The 5,092-nt window shown below is 39.7% G+C and overlaps 1 non-coding gene across 1 annotated transcript; it reads left to right on the top strand.

Annotated features, from left to right (window-relative positions):
* Positions 1-1,186: 1,186 nt before the first annotated feature.
* LOC148548629 (small nucleolar RNA R71) lies at positions 1,187-1,290 on the top strand. Its single transcript, XR_015898581.1, has one exon. It is a non-coding gene; the product is annotated as a small nucleolar RNA R71 (small nucleolar RNA).
* The last annotated feature ends 3,802 nt before the right edge of the window (positions 1,291-5,092 follow it).

The raw sequence follows: 5,092 nt of genomic DNA, 5'->3' as shown, positions 1-5,092 counted from the left end.
CAATTTGTGTTGAATGATGGCACTGCATTCTTCAGTCAACAACACAGTTTCCTCATTTCTCCAGCTTCTCTTTTTGGTCATTAATTCCTTTAAGAATTTTGCATAGAGTGGCATTTGCTCTATTGCCTCAGCAAACGGAATGTTGATTTGAAGCTTCTTGAAAATCTCCAAAAATCTGGAGAATTGGCCATCCTTTTCACTTTTCATCAAACGTTGAGGATATGGTGCTTTGGGTGTATACGGCTTCAGGACCTCTTTTTCTTTTTCTTTTGTTGCAGATGGTGTAAAAGATTGTCCCTGTTCCTTGTCTCTCACATTTTCCTTTGCTTCATCCTCTGTGGTTTCCCTTGAGATCTCCTTTAGCTCCTTTCCACTTCTGAGGGTTATGGCCTTACATTCTTCCCTTGCAATAGCCTTGGCAGCATGAGAAACGCTTGGCCCAGGGGTTTGCTTATACAAATACCCAATTTGATTTTCTAGCTTCTCGATGGCAGCTCCTTGGTTTTGCAAGTTGGAAATTACTTCTTCCTTAAAGGCTTTCAATTCGGTTATGTCTTGACCCATGGTTGCAAGCATTCCTTCTATCCTGTTTAATTGATCTTGAAATTGTTGGTTCGGATTAGGTTGGGTAGGTCGATTATTTTGGCCTTGATATGATGGTTGGGAGTAAGCATTTTGTGTGGCTTGGTATGATCTTTGGTTGGAGTTTTGGTATGTGGACTTGTTATGTTGGTTTTGCTGGTTTTCCCACCCAAAGTTTGGGTGGTTTTTCCAGCCTGGGTTGTAAGTGTTGGAATGTGGATCATATGGTTGCCTTTGTTGATTTCCTACATAATTGGCCTCTTCCCAATCACCTCCTTCAGTGCTTGCTTCCTCTTGATCTTGTGTGTGTATTGCAGCCACTTGCTTTGTTTCTAATTTCCTGGTGAGCTCTGCTAGTTGCTTGGCAAACACCTTGTTTTGGGCTAGAATTGTATCAACATGGTTCAGCTCCATGACTCCCTTAGTGTTGTGTCTCTCTGATGCATAGTAGTACTCATTCTCAGCCACTGTCTCAATCACTTCAATGGCTTCTTCCACAGTCTTTTTCCTGTTCAATGAACCTCCTGATGAATGGTCTACAGCCTTCCTTGATTCATAAGAAAGTCCATCATAGAAAATGTGCAATTGCACCCAGTCATGGAACATGTCTGGTGGGCATTTCCTTGTCAAATCCTTGAACCTCTCCCATGCCTCGTAGAGAGTTTCACCATCTTGTTGTCTAAAAGTCTGAACCTCAGATCGAAGCCTATTGACCTTTTGTGGGGGGTAGAAACGTGCCAGAAACTTGCTTTCCACCTCATCCCAGGTTGTTAGGCTCCCCCTTGGAAATGATTCCAGCCACTTAGCTGCCTTGTCCCTAAGTGAAAATGGGAATAAAAGCAGTTTATAGGCATCTTCCTGGACTCCATTAGACTTCACAGTGTCGCAAATTCTCAGGAATTTTGTGAGATGTTGGTTTGGGTCTTCATTAGCACTCCCACCAAATGAACAATGATTCTCCACAAGTGATATTAGCTGTGGTTTGAGCTCAAAATTGTTGGCCTGAATGGTTGGTTTCTGAATGCTGCTACCACAATTCCCAGAGGTTGGGTTTATGTATGAACCAAGAACCCTCCTCTCAGGAATGGCATTGTTTCCATCATCCCTCTCATGGTTGTGAACTTCTCTATCCATGTTGAGATCTAAAGCTTCCTCAAAATTGTCCTCAGATTCTCCTTCAGATTCCTCTTCTCTCAGTATTCTCTTCCCTCTTGCTTCCCTTCTAAGTCTATGAAGGGTCCTCTCTGGTTCGGTATATGGAGGGCTTGATGTCTCTCCTCTCCTACCTGTCATACAAGAACACAGCACAGGCACCAAACAAGTGAAATACTCTTGGTTAATGGAAGAGTATGGTTAGAGCAGTTGTGGAATTAATTCAAATAGTTAGTGAGTCAGTGAGTTAGTTGCTTGAAATTAAAAGCATAAAGAAAGAAAGCATGTAACAGAGTGCAGAAATTGAAATTCAACAAGTAACTTGAACTGAATTAACAAAGCAAGAAAAATGCTCAATCTAGTTAACTTCCAATTTGAGAATTGTCAATCGAAAACCAATCCCCGGCAACGGCGCCATAAACTTGATGCGCATAAACTTGTTATGCTACGATTTAGGAAATTGCACAATCGGCAAAATTCCTTCTGGCAAGTGCACCGGTTATCGTCAAGTAAAAACTCACACTAGAGTGAGGTCGAATCCCACAAGGATTGGTTGAATGAGCAATTCGTATTAGAAGTGTGTCTAGTTGAGCGGAATCAAGAATTAGATGAGAGTTGCGGAATGTAAAATTGGCGGGAAACGTAAATGGCAAGAAATTGAAATTGCGGAATCTTAAATTGCATGAATTAAAGAGCGAGAAGCTAAATTGCTGAAATTAAAAGGGAATAGGGGTGATTGCATGAATTGAATTGCAGAATGTAAAGAGAAAGTGGAAATCGGAGATGGGGAATTCATTGGGTTTTAGGAGATATTGAGATCTCCGAATCAAAACATTTTTATCTCTTCCTCAACCAATGCGTTCATTGAATTTTTGCTTGGCAATCTTATATGATTGGATCCCAATCCCTTGGCTCACCAATTCTCTCTAAAAACAAACAAATTTCCAATCCCTTGGCTTAAATGTTCATAAGAAGAGATGATGCTCGATCACTGATTATACCACACAGTTTCATGAACCACAATTTGGTAGGATTACATGTCACAATATCCATCCAAACCCCAATCCAATTCACTGTGAGAAAGCTTCTCTAGCATGAATCCTCCATTCCTTTCCCAAGGTTCCGAAGGATTCCAATTATGGGTAGTTTCTTTCCCAAGACAACTACCCAATGGAATTAGATCGAGAAGCTTTCTAACAAAATTCAAGAGAAAAGATTGAAGAAGAAGATAAAACTATTATTGATTCATTGAATTACAATAGAGCTCCCTAACCCAATGAAAGGGGGTTTAGTGAGTCATAGCTCTGAATTCAATTACAAGAGTATGAAAACTTCCAAAATGAAAAGGTAAAAGAAAAGTCCCTCTAACTTAAATTCCATCCTATTTATACACTTTCTTCATTGAGCTTCTGTTGTGTTTCTTGGGCTTTGAGGCCTCTCCCTGCTTTCCTTTTGCTTTGGGTTTATGATCCATAATCTTGATGAGGCTGCTGATCCAAATTCTGTAACATTCATTGAGCCAACTTAGTGATAATCAAGTAATGACACGTGTCTCAACAAATTGAAATTCCAGACTCATCAATCCTTCAGGCCCAATCCCATAAACCATGATATTCAATTGGGTTTCATACCAGAGTAAGTTTAAGTTAATGTTTGTGCTCAAATGCTAACTTAAACTGCAATATTTTTGGCCCAGAAACCTTTTCCAAGAGTGGCGTTTAAGTTGCAGTTTAAGCTTAAACTGCAGCTTAAACGCCAGACACTTCCAGTGATGCCTTTTGTGGAAGCACGTTTAAGCTTCAGTTTAAGGTTAAACTGAAGCTTAAACGTGGAAATGGAAGAAGGCAGCTCTGGAGGGTAACGTAGTCGAACACGTTTAAGCTTCAGTTTAAGGTTAAACTGAAGCTTAAACGTGGAGATAGAGAAAGCCATCCTGGAGGTCGAACACGTTTAAGCTCCAGTTTAAGGTTAAACTGGAGCTTAAACGTGGAAATAGAGAAAGCCATCCTGGAGGTCGAACACGTTTAAGCTCCAGTTTAAGGTTAAACTGGAGCTTAAACGTGGAAGCGGAGAAAGGTAGCCCTGGAGGTCGAACACGTTTAAGCTCCAGTTTAAGGTTAAACTGGAGTTTAAACGTGGAAATGGAGAAAGCAACCCTGGAGGAGAAAACTTGGTCGAACACGTTTAAGCTCCAGTTTAAGGTTAAACTGGAGCTTAAACGTGGAAATGGCTCCCTGGTGCATTTCCCATTTCTGGCGTTTAACTTCCAGTTTAAGGTTAAACTGGAGGTTAAACGCCACTTTCACCCTTTCCTCAGCTTTCATGATTTTGGCCGTTTATGTTCCAGTTTAAGCTTAAACTGGAACTTAAACTCCACATGTGATATTCAAGCTTCCTTTATTGATTTTTGTTGCTTCCTTGCCTAGCCTCTTCTTTCCTGAAATCATCCAAACAACTGCATCAAAGTCTTGCAAATTTTCATGAGAATCTTCCATTCATAGCATTCAAGTAATATAACTAAAAACTCATGAAATTTGCATAAAAATCATACTGTTTGGATGGTTCATTGCTTTGTTATTCATTTAACCATTCTTGGTTACTTTAAGCTCAAGAAAGTGCATAAAACAACTAAAACTAACAGAAAAAAGCTAGTGAAACTCGCCTAAGATGGCTTGGCATCACAACACCAAACTTAATACTTGCTTGTCCCTAAGCAAGTCCTGAGTTATTTGAGAAGAAAGTATGAAACAGAAAGCAATTACATTGGCTATATTAGTAAGCACTTGAAGTTCATCAGAAGGGTTTTATGCAGAAAGTTGCAGCATCACTTTTTCATTCTTATCAGGTAAGATTATCACTTTTTCATTGCATCCATCAAACACTGCTATGGCCTCTTGTTATTCTTATGTACTTGGCACTTTTCTCTTCTTTGTTTTTCTTTTCTTTTTCTTAGAGCTCCTTTTCTCCTTGTTTGCTTAGTGTCATGTGTTGCACAAGCCTTTGGCATTTTCTTTTTCTTATCAGTGCACTACACATATCCACTCCAGGCATTTTAGTTCACATTTCTTCTTGAGACATTGGTGCCCAGCACCTCTTTGTGTGACTAAATGTTTTGCATTTAGGTTGCTCTTGATAATGGACTTTTGGTTGATAATCCCGGGTTAGTTAACCCAAGTTACCAAGTGTTGAAACACTCCTCAGAACCTATTCATCCAAGCATATCCTTAATACATAAACACCACAGGCATTTGTCTCAGAAGTTCAAACCATTGATGCCTAGCTTATTTTCTCAATTTTTTTTTTTTGCTTTTTGGTTGCCCTTTTTCAGTGGCTTTTTCTTCTTCTTTTTCTTTCTTCT

The sequence above is a fragment of the Arachis ipaensis genome, chromosome B8 (assembly GCF_059453495.1).
Source record: "Arachis ipaensis isolate K30076 ecotype BB chromosome B8, ASM5945349v1, whole genome shotgun sequence".
Taxonomy (NCBI): domain Eukaryota; kingdom Viridiplantae; phylum Streptophyta; class Magnoliopsida; order Fabales; family Fabaceae; genus Arachis; species Arachis ipaensis.
Note: the sequence above shows the minus strand (reverse complement) of the source record. Positions and strands in the feature narration are given on the sequence as shown.